This window comes from Kogia breviceps, chromosome 4, assembly GCF_026419965.1.
Source record: "Kogia breviceps isolate mKogBre1 chromosome 4, mKogBre1 haplotype 1, whole genome shotgun sequence".
In the NCBI taxonomy this organism is placed as follows: Eukaryota; Metazoa; Chordata; class Mammalia; order Artiodactyla; family Physeteridae; genus Kogia; species Kogia breviceps.
In genome coordinates, this window is record NC_081313.1 from 170,280,710 (window position 1) to 170,293,657 (window position 12,948).

The following is a 12,948-nucleotide window of genomic DNA, read 5'->3' on the forward strand; positions in this document are numbered from 1 at the left end:
GGCTTCCGTGTCACAGATGGGAAAACCCAGGCCCAAGGGAGGCAGTGCCTCTCAGTTGATGACCCCTGGCCAGTGGAGCTCCTGCTGACCATGGCCCTCCAGCCCATCCCAGCGGCCGTGAGGGCCCCATGTTATAGAGGGGAAAGGCAGCTGCCAGACCCCAGCCACACAGACCATTCAGTGGCCTAGCAGAGATTTGAACCCCAGTCTCTGTGCTCCAAAGCCATTAAACAAAAGTTGCCCTCTGTTCCTAGGGATAATTGGCACTCATGGCAGCAAAGTCTCACTCTACAGCGAGGTCTTAAAAGGTAACCTGAGGGGATTCTCTGGTGGTCTGGTGGTTAGGACTCAGTGCTCTCACCGATGTGGCCTGGGTTCAATCCCTGGTCAGGAAACTAGGATCCCACAAGCCACTTGGCTTGGCAAAAAAAAAAAAAAAGCAATCTGAAACTTAAAAGCTATAAAACATCAATCTTCTGATGAACTCCCTCCCTGATCTCTCTATTCTGCATGTACAGAAACACCTAGATAGTGTTTTCAACAAGATGCCATCTGCACTGGGTTGAATGGTGACCTTAAAAAACTTATGACCAAGTCCTAACCCCTCAATACGTACCCCCCTTATCCCACGAGGAGAGACTTCTTAGTCCAGGGTCTCAAGATAGGTTACTGTTTATACATGAGGTCGTATCACCCTGATTTTTCATCTTGGCCAAACTGTTGAGTACATACAGATGCTGCCTCTTTGTTCTCATTTCCTTTATTTCCAGGGAGATTTTCTTTTTTAATTAGCTGATTCACTGTTTTTAAAATTAGACATTTGTCTTTTTCTCATTCATATATCATAATTCCTTTTTTAAAAATAGGGACAACAAACTTGTTAAAAATTTTAATTGTAAACAAAAACACGTAACACAGGGACTTCCCTGGTGGTCCAGTGGTAAAGAATCCGCCTTACAATGCAGGGGACGCAGGTTCAATCCCTGGTCGAGGAACTAATAAGATCCAACATGCCGTGGGGCAACTAAGCCTATTGCGCCACAACTACTGAGCTGACATGCCTCAACTAGAAAGCCTGGTACCTCAAACTCCAGAGCCCATGCGCTCTGGAGCCCACGTACCACAACTACAGAGCCCACATGCCCTGGAGCCTACACACCACAACTAGAGAAGAGAAAACCTGCTGCCACAACTAGAGAGAAGCCCGTGCGCCGCAACAAAAGATCCCACGTGCCACAACTAAGACCTGACGCGGCCAAAAATAAATTAAATAAATAATAAGTCTTTTTTCTTAAATCCTCAAGAAAATATTTTTTAAAAGCACGCATAACGTAAAATTTACCATCTTAACAATTAATAAACTTTCGCGTTGTACATTTTTTTCCAAATTTACCTTTCGGTTTTGTTTATGAGTGGTTTTGCTGTAAACATTTTATTTTTATGATTTTCAAACCACAGTTCTTTAAATGTCTCTCTTTTGCGCTTTTAGAGGCCCTTCCACAGTTGGCACAAATTCTCCCAGGGTTTTTTATTTCTGTTTATTTTACCCACCTAGGACTTATTTTGGGATGAAGAGAGAAGTAAGCATTGCCCCAACCTGGGCAATTCGATTGTTCAATGCTATGTACAGATTTGAAACACTCCTTCCTCCCTGAAAAAGATCCCACGTGTGTGGTTGTTTGTTTCTAAATCTGTTCTCATCCATCGCCAACTTTTCTGGCCATCTCCTTGTTTTCTTTGGTATAGCTTTGTGTGCCTTAATAGCTCACCAGGCATGTTCTTTCTCCTTAATTTTACTTTTTTCCTTCACAAAAAATTGTTTTTACATTCTGATTCTTCTTGGAGTTCTAGAATCTCCACGGAGGGGGCACAAACGCATGCATAAGAAATGCTGTAAACTTCTGCTTCTGACCAGATAGTGGGCTAGAGTCCCACTAAAAACAACTAAAATTGCTGGGTAAAAATGAGTTAAGTCTTGATTAACATAATGTAAGAGTTAAGTCTTAATTTCTGGTTGCTCAGTGAGCAACCAGAAAATAAGTAACAGTCAGAGGCCAGACCAGTGCAGACAGAAACCCCAGGAGGGAAGCAGCTTTTGTGTTAGACAAGGAGGTTTTGTCTTCCGTTTTCATGGACCTTCAAGATGGCGTGTCTGATAAGTAAAGACCTCAAAGCATGAAGTAGAAATCAAAATAAGATCTTCCCAAGAATGGAAAGCAAACTTGGGCAGATGACATGGTTTAGTAGTCCAGGATGAGAGTGTGTGGAGAAAAGTGAACCCTCTTGCACTGTTGGTGGGAATGATACAGCCACTATGGAGAACAGTATGGAGGTTCCTTAAAAACTAAAAATAGAACTACCATACAACCCAGCAAACCCACTACTGGGCATATACCCTGAGGAAACCATAATTCAAAAAGAGACATGAAATGCTCATGAAACTGCAAAACACTGGCAGGTGAAACGTGTAATGATTATGGCCAGTGCTTCTTTTTTAAACATTTTATTTATTTGGCTGCGCCAGACCTTAGTTGCAGCACGCGGGATCTTTAGTTGCGGCATGTGGGACCTAGTTCCCTGACTAGGGATCGAACCTGGGCCCCCTGCATTGGGAGCATGGAGTCTTAGCCACTGGACTACCAGGGAAGTCCCTAGGCCAGTGCTTCTTAAACTGAGATCCACACAACACATTCTTCAGCATTTTTGAGTTCTGTAGGAGAATTTTTCATTTTAGTTTTTAATTAGATGCTTTTAAAAGTTAATACAAGCATATTTCAAATGATCTGATACACTTATTGTCTGTTGAGGAGACAGGCTGAAAAACTGCACTGACAAACAGTTTTAGATCAGAGGAGGGCTCAGTATTTAATGACTGCATTTATGCTGAGGGATCCACCAAAGAGTTTAGTTTTAAATTTGTTGGTAAGAATGTCCAGACCTACTACACATTCTGACATCAAGAAGGTAACACTTGGGCTTCCCTGGTGGCGCAGTGGTTGAGAGTCTGCCTGCCAATGCAGGGGACACGGGTTTGTGCCCCGGTTCAGGAAGATCCCACATGCCATGGAGCAGCTGGGCCCGTGAGCCATGGCCATTGAGCCTGCGTGTCCAGAGCCTGTGCTCCACAACGGGAGAGGCCACGACAGTGAGAGGCCTGCATACCACAAAAAAAAAAAAAGAAGGTAACACTTATCCCACAACTACTATTACACAACTCTTATTAGTTTCAAATACAAGAAAAAATTTTCACTCTTTTTTACAGTGATAATTTGCAATCAAAAACCATTTTCATAGAATAAAATGTTGATTTCTTATTTAGTGACTATGATACTATTATTTGACAATGGTACATAAAAGACCTGTACTTGGAAAACTATAAGACACTGATGAAAGAAATCACAGATGACACAAACAGATGGAGAGATATACCACATTCTTGGATTGGAAGAATCAATATTGTGAAAATGACTATACTATCCAAAGCAATCTACAGATTCAATGAAATCTCTATCAAATTACCAATGGCATTAACAGAACTAGAACAAAAGATCTTAAAATTTGTATGGATACACAAAAGACCCCGAATAGCCAAAGCAGTCTTGAGGGGAAAAAATGGAGCTGGAGGAATCAGACTCCCCTACTTCCGACTATACTACAAAGCTACAGTCATCAAGACAATATGGTACTGGCACAAAAACAAATATAGATCAATGGAACAAGATAGAAAGCCCAGAGATAAACAACGCACCTGTGGTCAACTAATCTGTGACCAAGGAGGCAAAGGTATACAATGGAGAAAAGACAGTCTCTTCATTAAGTGGTGCTGGGAAAACTGGACAGCTACATGTAAAAGAATGAAATTAGAACACTCCCTAACACCATACACAAAAATAAACTCAAAATGGATTAAAGACCTAAGTGTAAGACTGGACACTAAAACTCTTAGAGGAAAACATAGGAAGAACACTCTGACATAAATCACAGCAAGATCCTTTTTCACCCACCTCCGAGAGTAATGGAAATAAAACCAAAAATAAACAAATGGGACCTAATGAAACTTAAAAGTTTTTGCATAGCAAAAGAGACTATAAACAAAATGAAAAGACAACCTTCAGAATGGGAGAAAATATTTGCAAATTAATCAACAGACAAAGGATTAATCTCCAAAATATATAAACAGCTCATGCAGCTCAATATTAAAAAAACAACCCAATCAAAAAATGGGCAAAAGATCTAAATAGACATCTCTCCAAAGAAGACCTATAGATGGCCAAGAGGCACATGAAAAGCTGCTCAACATCACTAATTATTAGAGAAATGAAAATCAAAACTACAATGAGGTATCACCTCACACAGGTTAGAATGGGCATCATCAGAAAATCTAGAAACAATAAATGCTGGAGAGGGTGTGGAGAAAAGGGAACCCTCTTGCACTGTTGGTGGGAATGTAAATTGATACAGCCACTATGGAGAACAGTATGGAGTTTCCTTAAGACACTAAAAATAGAGCTACCATGTGACCCAGCAATCCCACTACTGGTCATATACCCAGAGAAAACCATAATTCAGAAAGATACATGCATCCCAGTGTTCATTGCAGCACTATTTACAATAGCCAGGACATGGAAGCAACCTAAATGCCCATCAACAGCTGAATGGATAAACAAGATGTGGGACATATATACAATGCAATATTACTCAGCTGTAAAAAGGAATGAAATTGGGTCATTTGTAGAGACGTGGATGGACATAGAGACTGTCATACAGAGTGAAGTAAGGGAAAAACAAATATCGTATATTAACCGCATATATGTGGAATCTAGAAAATGTTACAGATGAACAACTTTGCAAGGCAGAAATAGAGACACAGATGTAGAGAACAAACATGGACACAAAGGGGGGAAAGTGGGAGGGGGTGGTAGTGGGATGAACTGGGAGATTGTGATTGACATACATACACAAATATGTATAAAATAGATAACTAATAAGAACCTGCTGTATAAAAAATAAATAAAATTTAAAAATTTTTAAAAGGGAGACATGTACCACAATGTTCACTGCAGCACTATTTACAATAGCCAAGACATAGAAGCAACCTAAGTGTCCATTGACAGATGAATGGATGAAGGAGACATGGTACATATATACAATGAAATATTACTCAGCCATAAAAAGATACAAAATTTGAGTTATTGGTAGTGAGGTGGATGGACCTAGAGTCTGTCATACAGAGTGAAGTAAGAGAAAAATAAATACCGTATGCTAACATATATATGGAATCTAAAAGAAAAGTCGGGGGGGGGGGGTTCTGAAGAACCTAGGGGCAGGACAGGAATAAAGACGCAGACGTAGAGAATGGACTTGAGGACATGGGGAGGGGGAAGGGTAAGCTGAGATGAAGTGAGAGAGTGGCATGGACATATATACACTACCAAAAGTAAAATAGCTAGCTAGTGGGAAGCAGCCGCATAGCACAGGGAGATCAGCTCGGTGCTTTGTGACCACCTAGAGGGGTGGGATAGGGAGGGTGGGAGGAAGACGCAAGAGGGAGGGGATATGGGGATATATGTATAAATATAGCTGATTCACTTTGTTATACAGCAGAAACTAGCACCACACTGTAAAGCAATTATACTCCGGTAAAGATGCTTAAAAAAAAAGTCTTTCTTAAGATTTATAGATTTTAAATAAATACTTATTGAACACATTTTTTAAAAAAAAGCAGTCTAGGATGGTGGTGACCCTGGGGGTCTACTGGCAGAAACTTCAACCCCAGTCTTAAAGAATTACCCCAGTCACATCCCAGGAAATTAGAGCCAGAGTCAAAACTCACACCCTATCAATGCCAGCATCAAAGACCTGGTATCTTTAATCCTGGTGTCTTTGCTGTGTTTAATCTTAAAAAGTGAACAAAGAGCGAGAGTAATATTTGTAGAAGAACCAAATAGAACTAAGAGAAGTTAAAAAGCAAATAATTGGGTCAACAGTGGATTTGAGATAGCTGAAGAGAAAATTGGTGAACTAAAAGATGGAACTGAATGAATTTCCCAAACATGGGAAAAGAAAAAGTTTACGAGACGGAGGAGAGAGAGCAGAGGCAAACTCTGAAGGGGATAATGGCGAAGAATTGTCTAGAACTGATGCAAAGTATCAATTCACTCGTATCCAGAAAGCCAACCAAAGCCCAAGCAAGATATATAAAAAAGACAACTGATAGTGCACGAAGCCAAAGTCAACAAGAAAAGCAGACCAAGAGCCAGCTCCTCAGCCCCACAACGTGAAACGCAGGACACAGTGGAGCACCATCTAAATTGCTAATAGAAAATAGCAAGAAGTTCTCACGCAAAAGAAACATCTTTGGGTGAGAGAAATGAAGACCCTCACTGAAAGAAATTCTGAGGGAATATCTTTTCAGGCAGAAAGAAAATGATCCAGATGGAAGTGCTGACTTGCAGAAGGAAACAGCAAAAAAGCAGGAAAAACATTGGTGCAGCTAAAGAAACATCACCATCATTAACAAGAATTATTATGTCCAATATGTAGGATTAAAAACTAAATTAAATTTAGGCGGAAATGGCAAATAATAAGAGCTGAGGGCTTCCCTGGTGGCGCAGTGGTTGAGAATCCGCCTGCCGATGCAGGAGACACGGGTTCGTGCCCTGGTCCGGGAAGATCCCACATGCCGCGGAGCAACTAAGCCCGTGAGCCATGGCCGCTGAGCCTGTGCGTCCGGAGCCTGTGCTCCGCAACGGGAGAGGCCACAACAGTGAGAGGCCCGCATACCGCAAAAAAAAAAAAAAAAAGAGCTGATTGGAGTAAGGTTTTAAAATCTTTGTATTGTTTGAGGGGAGAGTAACATATTGCTTAGCTGAGCAGAGTAGCAATATTAATAGTTACAGTAAATACCAGGAGAATAGAACTAGTCTATAACTTCCAAATTAGTAGGGGGGAAAAATTAGAATGAAGAAGAAATAATCCAAAATAAGCCTTCCATAGGGAAGAAGGTACAAATAGAAAGCACAAAATAAGATAATGGAAATACATAAAAATTTTCCAGTAATTAAAATAAATGCAAATGGACAAAAACCTCCAGTTAAAAGACAAGATTTTTTAGACTGTATTTTTTTTAATTCAAGTTTTATGCTATTTACAAGAAACATCTCAACATGAAGGTGCTGATTATTTACAATAACCAGGACATGGAAGCAACCTAAATATCCATCAACAGATGAATGTATGAAGAAGATGTGGCACATATATACAGCAGAATATTAGCCATAAAAAGGAACAAAGTTGAGTTATTTGTAGTAAGATGGATGGACCTAGAATCTGTCATACAGAGTGAAGTAAGTCAGAAAGAGAAAAACAAATACCATATGCTAACATATATATGGATTTTAAAAAGTGGTACTGATGAACCTAGTGGCAGGGCACGAATAAAGACGCAGACATAGAGAATGGAGTTGAGGGCACAGTGGGGGAAGGGGAAGCTGGGATACAGTGAGAGAGTAGCACTGACATATATACACGACCAAATGTAAAATGGATGGCTAGTGGGAAGCTGCTGCATAGCACAGGGAGATCAGCTTGGTGCTTTGTACAACCTAGAGGGATGGGATAGGGAGGGGGGGAGGGAGGCTCAAGAGGGAGGGGATATGGGGATATATGTATATGTATAGCTGATTCACTTTGTTGTACAGTAGAAACTAACACAACATTGTAAAGCATTTATACTCCAATAAAGATGTGGAAAAAAAAATAAATAAACATGAAGGTGCTGAAACTTTGAAACTTAAGGATGGAAAAAAATAAACCTGGCAAATACTAAAGAAAAAATTAAAGCTGATATACCCACACTAATGAAGTTATATATTTGGTATAGTACTAGAAATAAGGACTATCAAATCAAAACTTTTAATTCACCAAGAAGATGTAACGATTCCAAACTTGTATACACCTAATAACAGGGCCTCAAAATAAGTAAAGTGAAGAACCACTGGAGGGAGTAAGTTTATCTTTAAAAAAAAATCTATTAATAGGTTTTCTAACTGATCCATCCTTACATTCCTAGAAAGAACTCCACTCTGATTTTTATTTTAATAAGTTGTGTATGTGTTGTGGGGAGAGGGGGTTGTGGGCTTTTGCACTCAACACTTGGTGGACCTTTCCCTGCCCTTCACATTTCTGCTGCTGCTGTGTTTCTCATCACCCTCATTTAGCAGCCCAACATGATGGAACTTCCACCGTCTAGAACATCAGGTGGCAAGACGGGAAAGGAACAAAGGGCAAATCAGGCACCAGCTCCTAAGGGTTTCCACCAGGAAGTTACATGCCACTTTCACTCTCACTGGCCAAAGCAAGTGATATGACTCTGCCTAATTTAGAAGCTGAAAGGTATACTCCTCCCTTGTACGTGGAAGGAGGAGAATCAGAAATAGTGGTGAAAATCAATGAATAATCACTGACACATCCCCCCAAAGAGATAGTTTTGTCCTGGCAGGAGGCTGGCAAGCTCATTCTGTAAAAAAAAAAAAAACATGATTTATTTTTGGTGTCGTGGGCCATAGAGTCTGTCCAGACCTCAACTCTGCTGTTACAGCTGAACAAATGGAAATAAGTGGCTGAATTCCAATAAAACCTTATTTACGGAAAGAACCCAGTGGGCTGGATTTGGCTTATGGGCTGTGGTTTACCAACTCCTGGTCTAAGGTATTCCTCTGACTCTTTCCCATCTGCCTCCTAGAACAATTTGGGGCCTGGAGCTCCCCGCCCCCTCTTTCTTCTCTCTCTTTCTCTTTCCTCTCTGTGGCTCGCTTCTTCCTCTCCCCCAGTCCCTCCTGACAGCTGTCTGGCCCAGCCTCTGCGGAGCATGCGCTAAAAATATCCCGTCAGTAGCTGAAACACCTGGGGACCCTGGAGCATGCGGCAGGGGCCAGATGTGCGATCTTGACCTGGGCACCCACTCTCTGCGCTGCCTGCTCGTCGGCAGCCCCTCCCCGATACTCAGCCGGAGCCTGATCCGCAACCGACCCCTGCTTTCTCTGTGTTGCTTCAACATCTACATCCCGCCTCCAGGCCTTTGCACCCGCGTTGTCCACTCCCTGGAATGCCACCATCCAGCCATTCATTAGTCAGCACATACTGGGTGCTGCCCTCGCGGGGCAAACAGTGTCCAGTAGGGGAGTCAGACACATAGGTGGGGACAGCAACCCACAGTGACGGGTGCGGTGGGTGGCACGGGGCGCCAGAGGAGCCCCCCCCCAGGCCTGGGGGTCGGGGAGAGCTTCCTGAGGATACAAAGGATTAAGCCAATGTTAGGGGATGACAGCATGGCTGGCGGAGGGACCCGCAGATGCAGAGGCTTGGTCTTTTAGAGGAACCGAGAGGAGACAGAAAATTGAAGCTCCCGGAACACTGGCAGGCCGGGTGCAGGGCCGGCCCTACAGCTGCCTGGACACCCCCACTGAGCAGTTGGGACTTCCCCTTCAAAGGACTGGGAGTCAAGGAGAGAGGGGTCCAAGCTGGGGAGCTGTGAGCATGCCAGGGTTGGCACTTGGAGTTGGTAGAGGTTCCCGAGGGGATAGAGATGGGGCTGCGGGGACTGGGTCCCTCGTGGGGCATGGCCAGGGCACTTTTCTGGAAAGATGTGAACTCTTTGAAGGCCACGATGGAGGAGGAAGGGGTAGCCTTTCTCTGAAAGAGCAACACAAAACCTCTGTATCTTCCAAACCCCACCTGCTAGGGGCCCTTCTCCAGGAAGCCCTCCCTGTTCTTCTCCTGGTCCCCACCTCCAGCCCAGGCCCTTCTCTGGCTCTTCCTGACCCACTCCGTTTAAAATGCCACCCTGTCCACCAGTGAGTCACCCTCTTGTGCTGCCTTCTGGTCTGTAAGCTGGGTTGCTGCTGGGACAGGACAAGGTAGGCACCCGCCTACACAGTATGTGCCGTTCCCCTCCCTGGCACATAGTAGGTGCTCAGGAAATGTTGGTTGTGTCCCAGCTTGGCATCACTGGGAATGTGACCTTGGAAACGTTACTTAACCTCTCTGGACCCCACCGACCCCCCCACCCCACACACAATCTCAGAAAATTGGCCTGAACCTTCAGGTACCCTCGGGCTGTATTGGAGGTGACTGGACACCTGAGTTTCCTTCCCCAACCCCAGACAGGCCTGTTCTGCATCCTGTCCTCCCCATCCTCACAGCATCTTTTGGGATCCAAGTTCAGGACAGGTGAGAGCTTAGGCATCAGTGCACCTGGGTCAAGCCCTGCCTCTGACATGTCTTCACTCTGACTTCAGAGAGTAGCCTCTTGTCCACCAGCCTTGGTCCCTTCACCTGCAAAACAAGAATCAAAGCCCCCTTCCCAACCTTGCCCCTGGCCCAGGCTTGAGGGAGTCTTGTATGGGGGTATGAATGCAGTTCAGACCCCACCTGGCTGGTGTGGGTGGTGCCGGGCCCCCATGGATCTCCCAGCTTCTGGCAGGGAGGGGGCCAAGCCTAACACAATGCCCCAGCCCTGGGGGTTATCACTGGGCTGAAAGGAAGCCAGACCAGAGCTTCCATGCAGGAACTGAGAGCTAAGTTACCAGTCAGATGGGGAACTGGGAAGAGAGCACTCCAGCTGGAGGGAACAGCTGGAGGGAGCAGCAGGTGCAAAGGCCCTGAAGTGAGACTGATGGTGGTGGGACTGCGGCAACGGGCGCATAGCCAGACTGGGCTGGCCTGGAGGGCTTGGGGATGGGGGGGGCGGGAGTCTTTACTGAGGGTGCTGGGCACTCAGGCAGGGTTTGGCGCTAGAGAGGCAGGTGATCAGTTTCTGTTTGAAAACCCCTCTGTGGGTACAAGTTAACATCCTGAAGCCATTATACCTGTGCCCCTGAATGGAATAATTAAGCGAATGGAGAGCGGTTGGTGGGAGCCAGGTTTCTCACTACTGGAGTGGGAGGTTACAGACAGGCAAGGGAGAAGGCTAGGAGGATCCATTTGGTAATGGATTCGGTGTAGACATATCTGTATGAACTCAGTTTTAACTTAATATAGATACAGTTACATATGGAAGTATTTACAGATCTGTGTATATACACAGGTTAGTATACAAACATATATGTCCTTGCTCTGTCAGCTGCCTAGAAGCAACTACATCCCAGTAGTGATGAGCAAACCTACTACCCAGATCTTGGTTTCTAACAGTATTCTCCAGTGAAAGGCACCAGGGCTGCTCCTTGGAGAAAGGCTGATTCTAGGACTGGGGCAGGAAATATACCAGATGAGCTTGGAGCATTTTGTAGTGACAACGTAAGGGAAGTGCTAAAAGAAAACAAACCAAGGATGTGATGGATGGGGGCATGTCAAAGGGACATGAGAGCCAACTGAATGAGCTTCCGGGGGCCAAAACTGGAACAATTTGAGTAAGCAAATCAATAAAGTAGTATTGGATTATAACCCAAAGTATAGAATAAATATCCATGAGTCCGTACTGATATGAATGATTGAATAGATAAATAAATGGGGAGAAGAGACATATTTCCCATCAGAGGAATTCCAAATAATTTGTGCCCTCGAGGTGGGGGAGAGTGAATCCTTATCCCTTAGGTGTGGGCTGTAAATAGTGACTTCCTTCCAAAGGGCACAGCAGGGAAAGGGGGAAGAGACTAACTTGACAGTGGAGACACCTGACAGATGCTACTTCAGCCAGGTGATCTCAATATCAGAGTGACTATTCACGTTGATGGCATGTGCCCCGGGAGTTTCACCTCTGTGATCCTCTCCAAACCCATCACCCCAGTTTAACCCAGAGAAAAACATCAGACAAATACCAATTGTGGCAAGCGTATTATGGCATATAAATGTATCAAATCCACATGTTGTACACATGAAATTTACACAATGTTATATGTCAAATATAGTTCAACTTAAAAAAATTTTTTTTAATCCTGATTGAGGGGCATCCTACAAAACACCTGACTAGTTCTCAAAACTGTCAAGGTCATCAATACCAAGAAATTCTGAGAAACTACTTAGCCCAGAGGAGCCTGAGAGGCGTGATGACATGATGATCCCTAACAGGACCCTGGGACAGAAAAAGGACATTAGGGGAAACTGAGGAAATCTGAATAATGTATGTATTTTAGTTAATAATAATGTCTCAATATTGGTTCACTAATTGGGATAAATGTATCATATTAATGTAAGATGTTAATAACGGGAAATTGGGTGTAGGACACACAGGAACTATCTGTATTAGTTTCACAATAATTCTGTAAATCAAAAACTACTCTAAAATTAAAAGTTTATTAAGAAAAAAACCCTAAAAAGAAAAAAACCCTATAGTTGCCATGGGGAACAAGGATTGTCAGGGGAAGATGTGGAGGCAACAAGAGGCCCAAGTAGAAGCCCAGGCAGCAACCAGGCTGGAGATGACTGGGCCCAGGCCACTTCAGGGTACAGGAAAGTTAGCAAATTGGGGGTGTTTCAGAGACACAGGGCCAGCAGGACCAGTGTGCATGATGAAGGGAAGAGAAGGCTCTTAGGGACTCCCAGGCCTCTGGCCAGCCTCCTGAGCGGCCTTTCTAAGCTGGGGAAGCTGGTGGACGAGCAGGCCTGTGGGCAGGCAGATCAACCAGGAGTGGAGGTTTGATTGGAGGACCGGCAGGTGCTGTATAAATCTCATTTTATGAGGACTCACTTGAGGGCGACTGGACCCTTTCAGACTTGTGACATGACAACATTCTTAAGGATGGTTCTCCCCACCTCTGGGACCAGATCCTGAGGCTGCCCTTATAAGGCTGTGGACTTGCTATGTGGCCTGCAGGAGCCTTCTCTGGGCCTCAGTTTCCCCATCTGTAAAATGAGGATCAATAATGTCCCATTCACAGGCTTGTAGAGGGAATCAAATGAGTCCTTCTCAATGCTTGGCACACATTGGGAGTTCAATAAACTATAGTCACC